This window comes from Scomber scombrus, chromosome 23 (genome assembly GCF_963691925.1).
Source record: "Scomber scombrus chromosome 23, fScoSco1.1, whole genome shotgun sequence".
Classification (NCBI taxonomy): domain Eukaryota; kingdom Metazoa; phylum Chordata; class Actinopteri; order Scombriformes; family Scombridae; genus Scomber; species Scomber scombrus.
Window position 1 is genome coordinate 18802202 of NC_084992.1, and position 11672 is coordinate 18813873.

Genomic DNA, 11672 nt, shown 5'->3' on the forward strand with positions numbered 1-11672 from the left:
TCTTGAGTTTTTATTCTCTTGCGCTTCTTCCTCTCTTGCTCTCAGTCTGTCTCTTTATCTTTTCTCTCGGTTGTACCATAAAACAAAAATAAATAAGTAAAATGAAAGAAGGTGGTAACTTGTGTTTCCAGCAGATGGACTCAGAGAGGAACTGAAACTGCAAACTGGGGAAGCTGTTTTGGCTGACTGTGTTTGTCTGCATATACAGACATGCAACAAGTCCTGTAACCCTCCCCCTGTCATTTTCCATTGTGGTCAAAGTGATATGTGAACCAGCCCCAAAAAAGCCACAGTAAGACTGTCCTTTATCTCTCTGCTGTGAAACCACACACTATTAAAACCCTCAACTTTCACAGAACTTTGTCTTTCTTAATGTAAAGATATTTTTCTTGACCATACAGTAACTGACACACAGTAACTAAAATATCACTGGGAGAACTGAGTGCTGATTTTGCTAACTTGAATGACTGGAATTAATTTGTGAAAACAGTATTGTTGTTATAGAGATAATGTAATATGAACAAAAAAAAAAAAAATTAACCAAGACAACAACTAAACAAGGAGAACATTTTGTGTAAACATTACAGCGCCAGCTACCAAATTAAACCACAGTAGATCAAACAAGATGTTTTACTAAACCGTGATAACATTTTAAAAGGAAAACAGGGGAAATTAGGAATAAATACATGTCTTCACCTTACCCCTTTAAATATTTGGATAACATGCTTGTTGGCTGTCTTACAAAAGTTAATAAAAAGATCAATTTTAAATGAACCTGTGTTCAGTGTAGAGTTTGGTACAAAGCAGAGAGATACAGGTCAAAATGAGAAGTGTTTCCACTTTGTTCTCAGTCGTCTGTTCTCAGCACTTCAACCCAAAATATCACCACCTCTGCCTGTGCTCTATCATGTGAAAGAAACTCTTATCTGTTTCAGTCCTCACACATTCACACCATGTGCACTACAACCAGCACTAAAGTACCAGCTCAGCTCTCATGTTGGTATTTATGCTGCTGCAATAGTGAAGCACTATGAGTGAGTGGTTATTATGTGGTCAGTGACTGACAAGATCAACATACTGTAGAAAAACACATCTTCCTCTTTCATCAAATCTCTCTCCTAGAACAAATGATTTGAGGAACTCTTGTGTTTGTTGTTTATCAGTGGAGGATTCTATCTCATTTTGTCTCTGCTGTGTGTTTCAGGCTGGATCTCTGTCTCAGCCTCTGAGTTTCACACTGTGGAGGTCCGGCTTGGTGAAGAAGTCACACTGCTGTGCTCCAACTTTTCCACTTCTCCCTCTCAGATAGTCTGCTTTATACTGCTCAACAGAACCAAGCCCTGCTGTTTCCTCTCTCTACAATTATATTGAGCCTGCTTCTTTCTGTAATAGGAGTCAAAGTGGAACATTTGAAATGACATCCAACATCTACACTTTATTTCTCAAAATCAGGCCTCTGAATTTATCTGATACTGAGGTCTATTTTGTTGATATAGAAGTAATCCCTCTCAATCATCTCTTATGACTCACTAATAGTGTGTGGCAGTGTATTTATCTACAGACACTTTGCACTCTGTCTGTATTGTCTTATTATTTTGCTGTGTTTATTACACTTGTGGGCTTCAATTTTAAATGAGTTGAAGTTGAAGTCTGACTAAATGGATTCTTGTGTGATCTCATGATGAGATGTTAAATAATGTCCTCCATCTGCAGCAAACACAAACTTCTTCTAAATATGAGGATGCTACTTCATAACAATGATCCTTGTTCATCTTCACTAGCTGGCTGACTTTAAAGTCACTTTGAGATTGACATGTTTTAGATGTAGGGATGTATGAATATGTAATGTAAACACAGACCACACCAGTACATTACTCAAGTGAAATGAGCCTAACAACAATGTACACTGTTTAAAAAAAAAAAAGAGAAAGAGGAATCACTTAAATCAGATCTTGATGAATGAATTATTCATGTTGAAAATCTTTACTGATGTACATTGTATAACTTGTTTGTCAACCAAAATCATCATCCATTGAGGGCTGGAATGAGAATCACACCGAAAATCAAAGTAAAAAACTGAAATCACAGGCTGATCTAACTTGTGTGAATTTCATCACGGCAACTCATAATGTGACTCAGTAGTGTTTATGGCCCTAGGTGTCTGTATGCACTCCCAACAACATCTAGGCTTGCTTCTGATCAATCAGCAGATGGTGCCCCGGGGATTCTCCTCCCGGACCAGGATCAGGGCATCAGTGAACGCCAGCACAGTCTGTGGCGGTACTTGGAGGGTGTCGGATGCATTGATACATAACATCCCATAGGTGCTCAATTGGATTTAGGTCAGGGCATCAATGCCTTCATCATCCAGGAACCTACACACTCTGACTGCATGAGGCCGGACATTGTCCTGCAACAGGAGGAACCCAGGGCCCACTGCACCAGCATAAGGTCTGACAATCACTGAGGATTTCATCCAAGTACATTATAGCAGCCAGGGTAGCATTGTTTGTGACATGGGTTCTGTCCAACCCTCCAAGGATATGTCTCCCCATACCATCACTGACCCACCGCCAAACTGGTCAAGCAGGATGATGTTACAGGCAGCTGCGTGATGCTGGGCTGTGCGCACAGGTCCCAGTAGAGGACATCGGGCCCTCATGCCACCGACATGGAGTCTTTTTCTGACAGTTTGGTCAGAAACTCTCTCACCAGTAGCCTGCTGGGGGTCGTTTTGTAGGGCTCTGGCAGTGGTCCTCCTGTTCCTCCTCCCACAAAGGAGCATATACCGGTCCTGCTGCTGGCTTGATGCCCTTCCACGGCCATGTCTACGGTCTCCTGGTATCTTCTCCATGCTCTTGAGACTTTGCTGAGAGACACATTGAACCTCTTTTCAACTGCTGGTATGGATGTGCCATCCTGGAGGAGCTGGACTGCCTGTGCAACCTGATTGGGCTGCATGTACCGCCTCATGCTACCAGTAGTGACAAGGACACTAACAGTACACATAACTAAAGAAGAATCAGGCAGGAAAGATAATGAGAGAGCAGCTGTCTGTGGCTACCACATGTAAAACAATTCCCTTTTTGGGTGTTGTCAGTATATAGCCTCACCATTGCACCTGTTGTCACTTTCATTTGCACCAAAGCAGCTGAAACGGATTCACAATCACTGGTACTTCTTAAAAGGACAGATTGCTATATTTGAAGTATAACTGACATGGTGTTATACTGTGATGATTGAATGTTCCCTTCATGTTTTGGAGCAGTGTATTTCTTTCCCAGTGTATTTCAGTGCATTATTCTGTGTTAACATTATAATGTCAGCTTTTATATAAATTTGTGGAACTTGTTGTTATTCAGTCAAACAGTGTCGACTGACTCTTAGCATTACATTTCCTAACAACTCTCAATAATCTGATATGAGTTTTATATATACTTAATATACTTCTTATACTTCTCCTGAAAGCATTAATGTATTCAGTCTGAGCAACATGACAAGCAACAAAAAACAGCCCGCCTCTTTATGTTGAGAGCACCCTTCCTGGAGCTCACTTCAAGTACGGACATTGCAGAGCTTCAGTCATACGCACCATGAAGACTTTTACCTTGATAACAGCTTTAAGTCTCTGCAGCATTAGTGAGTATTGACTCTGATTAACTCTCAACTTCATTCAACATTTTCTTATTCTATGTTTCACTGACACAATTAAAAAAACTTATATAATCACTGTTCAATTCATTAAGAGGTATCATTTATCTTCCTGTAACAACTTGTCTCTGCTGTGTGTTTCAGGCTGGATCTCTGTCTCAGTTTCTGAGTCTCACATTGTGAAGGTTCAGCCTGGTGAAGATGTTACACTGCAGTGCAAAAATACATCCAGTTATGCATCTGAATCTTTCTGGTCCAAAATTGTAAACAAAACCAACATCGTCTGTATCTCTGCTATGACCGGTTCTACGAGTGAAGTCAAGTACTGCAATGGTTTTAAAAGTGAAAAATTTGAAATGAGTACCAACAACTCTACTGTTTTTCTCAAAATCAAACAAGTGGATTTATCTGACTCTGGACTGTATTACTGTGGAATCTACACAAAAGGACGTCCAATTTTCAGTGAGATACGTTTAAATATTGAAGGTAAGATTATTGTAAGGTCTTTTATATTGTTTGGTATACACTATTTACTCATTTATGTTTATACTGTTAATATATTTCATGATTATCTAACTACATAATGCAACAAAGTGGAAACTTAAACATTACCAAACAATGATTGTGATCAGGGCGCCATAAGTGGGTGAAAAGTTAGGACGATTCTTCAGGTCCATGACTCACAGGGGCCCTAAAAATATTAAAACATTATTTTTTTATTCACTAATCATCATTAATAGACATTAATATAATGTATTTTAACAAGGTACAGATATAACTAACGCTTTAGTTTTCTGGTTTCTGGGAAAAATTAACCACCCAAAGTCTGTATTGTCCAAACACTCCCCTCTATTTACATGACATGGTTCAGTCCTGTCTCCAAACCAGGTGGCACTTGATAACAGTGAATTGTGAGTGAGGAGGAGGCTGTACCAGAGTAATGTCTCAACAGCTTCATAAAATACAGTAAGGGTTCCAAAAACCAAAAACAAAGAAAAGAAAGGCAAGAGAGAGAGAGAGAAGTGAAAGGGCGACAATATGTCACCCAATGTTTCATAAAAAGGTGGGTTTAGTCCATGAGTGATGGAAATGAACCTGTTAGTTAAGCTTAGTCCACAGTGAAACAGGTTCATGTTACATTTGCTCCCCAAACGTTAGTTACTGCTAATATCATAGAACATTCTGAGTGTTTGCTTTTTATCCCTGTTTTATCTGACATTTAATCAATGCAGGTAAATGTTTATCAAGCTATTCATACTAACTCAGTTGTCCCTGCTCCTGGTACCAGGACCAACAGATGCATCTCCAGGTTCAACAACCCTTATCCCCCTTAATAATGAGCCAACCCCATGTCCAACTGAAGAAAGAGGTGAGCAGCATCATGTAGAATGACATGTCACTTAACATTACTGAAGAACGTCTGTGGGAATTTATTAATTATTATTGAGAAGAAAAAAATGAGAATGTAAATCCTTGTCAGTGGTAAGAATTGCACAGATAGTTACAGCAGGTGGTTACAGCAGTTGCACATGTTTGGTGTGGCCTATGTGTGTGGTGGTGGGAACAATGTGATATCTTTTCATGGGGCCCAAAATCCCTGGCTGCACCCCTGATTGTGATGCAAATCTGTGAAACTAAATCATCTTCATGATTTTCTTCTAAATGTATCTTCATGTCATTAAAAGGCAGTGGTGAATCACATGATAACGTGGACAAGACATCTAAAGGTAAAATGTACAGATGTGGAAATGAAGATTGTTAAACATTTGAAAATGAAACATTTCTAAAATATTTTTCTCTTATGTCATGTCACTCAGTTTAGACTGATTTAATGATCTTTCTTGTAGAGTCTGGTGTAATATTAATGCTGACGAGTGTGATCCTGGGTGGTCTGACTGCTGTTCTTATAATGGTCATCATTGGTCTGCTGCTTAAAATCAGGAAACTTAAGACGGGTATTTTATCAAAAGCTACTGTGTCTCTCTTACAATTGTTTTTGTTGATACTGGACATTCTCTTCAAGTGTTGTCAATATGTTAGAAATAAACGTCTTTCTTTAAAATGTAATAACAGCAATATTTTAGGACAATGACTGTCAAATAACTGATCAGATGTAATTATCTCTGTCACTCAGCTCAAGAAGAACACAATCCACAACGAAGTGAGGTGAATCTTTCTTTTACATTGACTTCAATATATTATATGACCAGCCCAGTCACCACAATACAATGTTGGAAATGTGTTACTGCAAACCCCAGATATGTTGAATCTCTACATTTCAACACATTTAATATGTAGCAGATCAACATTTCTACTACGGAAGCATATTGCAATCACTCTTTTTCCGTTTTTCTGACACTTTTTTTTATTTTTATTAATGCGATACTTCAAAAAAAAAAAAACCTCCCACTTGCAAGTAAGTCTCAAGCAGAGGTGGACTCCCTGTGATGTTCCCCTACACTTGCATTATTTTCCTTTAACTGTTAGAAGTGAGGCTCTATATGTGGTCAAAACATGTTGCGGCCATTTCATCCTACCATGAAGTCTACGGAGAGAGATCTGTATTTGTGCTCCCTAAAATGAGTCAGAAGACCACAACCTGTGCGCTTCTTAGCGTGTGCGTTAGTGCTTGTAGACTGTGGTGGCTCCTCCTACGTCAATAAATGAAAAACAGAAAAAGAAAATGGAATTCAGAAAAAAAAAATTCATTTTTTTTTTTTTTTAAGTGAATGCAATACGATTCCGTATTTCTACAGTACATATCAGAGGGAAAGTGACGTAGCTCAGGTGACATCTTTATGAGCTCAATTCCATGTTAGGTGGAGGCATTTTGGGTGGTTGGTTGGTTAGAAAGTTAGTTTCATGGCACAAAGTTGCAAACACATCAAAGCAGATATTTTTAGCAAGACTTTTGGACATTTGCAGCCGTTTTTATGGCAACAAAAATCAGGTATTTTAACCCAAACCAGGATCTTCCCAGAACCTTATCCAAGTGTTTTTTAACCCTAACCCTAAACCAGACCTAACCCGAGTAGTGTTACATCATAAAACATCATTATACAAATGCTAATGGCCATTTAATTTGTTAAATAAAATGCTAAAAGCTTAAAATGTGATCAACACTAATATATAGAGATTGAAAAGTACAGATTCAATGTATCCATGTTTTTTTATAAATGTACAATGTCAACATTTTATTCTGTTGATTGAAAGATAGCAAGAAATTACACTATAGAAATACTACAGATATATTTGTAGTCATTTAGAAACAGTTTCTTCTTTACAAGTGTCCAGAGAACACTAACAAGTTGATTTATAACTGTAAAATGTCTCGTTTAGTAAACATCTTCAGTACATCATCACTGGCCTCACAGAACCAGTAACTGTGGAGCTATATTGTATTTATTTAAATCATGTCAAGTCAGCACATTAAAATGTCAATCTTCTTTTTACAGAATCAGGTCTCTGATGAGCTGAACTACGCTGCAGTCAAATTTAAACCCAAAGCAAAAAGAAGGGAGGTGGAGGAAAATGTTGTGTATGCTGCCACCAGATAGACTCAGGAAACATCTGGAACTGATGCTTCATCATATTCATCTGCTTTCAGGCTTTTGTGTGTTGCTGTTGGTGAGAAAAAAAAACACTTGCTAATGAAGAAAATGTAAATTTACAACAAAGATCAAATGTTGACTTCCTTTAAATCACTGTCTACTACAGAGCTTTAATTCTCAGCATTTTCTTTCTCATAGTCAAAGTTTATTTAGTAAAAAACATGATTTGTGTTTGATGGAGGAGGAGTCAGTGAGGACACTGATGATTGTCCACATTGTTTAATAGTGAGTGTTATATGGAGGTTGGAAGCAGTGGATGAGTGAGTGAGGTACACATGACTAGTTTGACAGGAAGAGGCAGCTCAATGTGGTCTGAGCACCACTGAGGTGATGACCTCACTGTGACTGGAGCTCAGCCTGCCCAGATGATCCAAATAATATTTGCAAACTAGCACAAGCCATGCAAAAGGACATTGTTCAGAAAGTGGTAAAATATCACTGTGCATATGACTTCATGCTGTTTGGGCATTTTGTCCAAAGGCAAAGACAGGTGTGATGTAAACACATTTACTAGATTTAGCTAAGATCCTCACTGCTGCATTCTGGACCAGGAGCAGACAGAAAAGAAAACTTTGCCTTAAGCAAGAGTACATGGAATTACAGTAGTGGAAGACTTTCTCCACATCAGTAAAGGACAGAAAAAATACTATCTGTGAGGCCTGTCACAATAGCTATTTTGTTGGACAATATAGTGTTCCAGAATTAATTGTGATAGATGATATTATTGTCATTTAAGACCATTTCATGTCACAGCTGCAGTTAACATCTTCACAAAGATTCAAATAAAATAATGTTTTAATTAAGTTAAATAAAGAAATGTTATAATCAGTGATGGGAATAACGGCGTTATAAATAAACAGCGTTATAAATAAAGGGTGTTAATAACGGCGTTACTTTTTTCAGTAACAAGTGATCAAATTAATTACTGTTCACCCCGTTACAACGCAGTTACCGTTACTGCCAAAAAAATGCGGCGTTACTTCTTCAGACCTCACTGAAGCGGTTTTCACCCGAACAGGCGCTTCTCTCTGTCTCTCTGTCTCCCTGCCAAAGAGTGGCTGCACTTAGAGGCAAAACCAAAGACAGAGTAGGACGCAAATGAGACACAATCTCCCGGAATCGGGAGCGAGGGAGCAAGACTGCGCTGTAAAGAGTGACTGTGTGTGTGTGTGTGTGTGTGTGTGTGTTTGTGTGACTATGAATGCAGCGTGTGTGAGAGCAAAGCGTCCTGATAGATCTGTGTTGCTGCTTATTAGACCAATCCCCCCCGCCCCCCCCCTTCCCCGACCTTTTTATTTATTTATTCATTTCCAGTACAATTTTTCATAGTTATAATAAGAGAAGTTTATATTGTTATTGCTTTTTGAGGAATAAAATTAAAATTAAATTGCTGCACATCTGCTTCATGTACAATTTTATTATTTACTTCTTTTTAGTACATTTCTTAAGCATAATTTAATTTTGAACGTGTTTTGGGCCAGTTGTTGATTGGGGCGTATTTGAATTTTTTTTTTTAAAGTAACGTAATATCTTCCTGGTAATTCATTACTTTGACATTGATGTAACTCAGTTACTAACTCAGAAGTAATGAGTAACTATAATTAATTACTTTTTCAAAGTAACGTGCCCAACACTGGTTATAATAAAGTTTAAGGTCCAGTGTGTTGACTTTAGTGGCATCTAGTGGAACATACATAGAAGAAATATAATGTAAAATTCATCAGTATGATTGAATTACTGTATGATATCTTTAAAAAAAAGAGTTGCTGTCTTTCACTACCTTAGATGAGTCCCTTATATCTACATAGGGAGCATGTACTCTTTCACAGAGCCCATCGTGTTTCTAAAGTAGTCCAGAATAGACAAACCATACACTGGCTCTACAGAGGGTTTTTTATTTATTTATGTTTTTGGGACATTACACATTTATTATAGTTAGAGGCAAAGAGGCTGACAGGAAACAAGGGGAGAGAGAAAAGAGTATGACATGCAACATGCATTTATTTTAATGATTTCATGAGATTCACAGCCTCTGTAGGTTTTCCTGCACATTTGAAAGGGAGGACTTGAGGGGAAGGGTATTCAGTTGGTTGCAATCTTCAACCTCACCACTGGATGTCAGTAAACCATCCACACTGCACCTTTAAATAAAGTACTAAACTTAAATAAAGTACTGCTGTAATGAAATGGATCAAAGAGGAACCACTGGTGCTTTTATTCTAAACAACATGGTTGATGTAGGTGCTGTGAACTTGAAGTTTCTGGTCAACAGCAGTTTGTCACTTACTGGTCTTCAGTGCTGTTAAACATGAATATATATTCACTGTGAGCAACCTGGTAGGAAACAGACTTTAAACCACGGCTGTGAATACTGTATATAAAGGTATGTTGATATATGTGTGTGATATTGTTCTAAACAAGTGGTTACATTTGAATGAGTGCCTTAACTGAACTGAGTCAACTATGATGGGAATCGACAGGAGACCATGAGCATGGAGTTCCACCTCTGTACTGGGACAAAAATATCCTTTATTGTGCAGGTAAAGCTCCTTTAGGTTCTCTTGTCATGATACAGTAATTCATAAATGAGGGTAAATAATCATTGCTTCTACACAAATGTCTGTAAGTGTCACTTCTGATATGAGAAAGACATGATCTGAAGACTAACTTGAGGGTAACATTCTGCATCAGCACTTCGGAAGCTTTTATATTGTCATCTAACCGTAACACCCTTCCTCTTTCCATTTAGAGCAGCCTTACTGAAGCACAATTCAACTGCAGGCAGTACAGCTCAACAGTCATGTGTAAAATGAAGTTAACAAATAACTTCTTTGTTGGGAAAAAAGATTACCACTGAAGACTAAATATTCATGCATCATTGTGTTGTCGTTGATTTATGGGGAATTATGGGAACTTTAGATTCCATTTTAACATAAAACAGGCTGAAAAAAAACTTTATGCTGTACTGTGAACATTAGAATTCACTCTTTGGGGCGATGATTTTACTTAAACACTTCATGATTGGATCATTTATGTGGCCAATGAGAACAACAACAACATAAAAAAAACACCCCACCTCTTTCCAACAAAGCCCCTCTACAAGTGAATAATGTGTCATTACAGTGAGACGCTCATACTCACAATGATGAGCTTTAACTAAAACACAGCTTTAATTCTCTGCAGCATCAGTAAGTACTGTAAAAACTGGTGTATAAGACGCATCTTTAACGCGTGTGTTTAATTTGAAAATTGTATTTTGTACAGGAAGTACAGCACAGTGTGGTCTGAGGTGAACATCAAGGGTCATAAAAATACATTTCATTTCTTCATCTCTACTAATGTAGAAACAATCTCAACAAGACTGTTTTCTATTGAGATGAATATGAAATATAGAAATGTCTCCATTATGTACTGACACAGTTAATAAGTATATGAAAAAGTAAATGGGGAAGCTGCTTTGGCTGACTGTGTTTGTCTGCATATACAGACATGCAACAAGTCCTGTGAACCCTCCCCCTGTCATTTTCCATTGTGGTCAAAGTGATATGTGAACCAGCCCAAAAAAAGCCACAGTAAGACTGTCCTTTAGCTCTCTGCTGTGAAACCACACACTATTAAAACCCTCAACCCTCAACCATCACCTTCTGTACAGACTACAGTAACTGAACTTTGAAATTGAAGCGGACACAGCATCGGTACGACTCAGAACATCATCTGGTCAGAGTCACCTTTGACCCTGGGATGAGTAAATTGGACCAGGTTTGATATAGAGACTGACTTGGTCTCTCTCTTGGACAAACAAAGATCCATTAACATTCCATGGAGCAACCAAAATTGACAAGAACTACATAAAAGTAACGAAAAGTAAAGGTGCTTCCTTTGGACGTCATAATTTATCGGAGAGACTTCACGAACCCTTTCTCCATCAGATTACAGTCACACAGACCGCCGTCATGAAATTTAAAGACACTGCACATTCCTGACTTCCCCCTCTGTCTCCTGAAACCACATAGAGCATGAAAGTGAGAAAATTAGTGATAAAGACTTAAATAAGAACATCTTAGTAAATAGTATGGTTTATACAATACCAATTACTTATATCAGTATCAATTACGTAAAGAAACCTCCATTGTAACAGCTATTACAGAGATCACCGATAAATGGGTATTTGAAGAACTGTCATTATACTTTCTCCTTTCATAAAAACAAATGTTGGTATGAGAATGTTTACTTAATGTGAGAAAGTGTTACATTGATGTTATGCTTACATTATGGTGATCATCAATTATCTATCATGGAATAAGTAGAATAACAATGTGATCATGCTTGATCATATTAATCCTTTTTAGGTTTTAATGAATGGCAGCTTGATGAATCAAGCTGATGTTATATTAATACCAGTATGATACA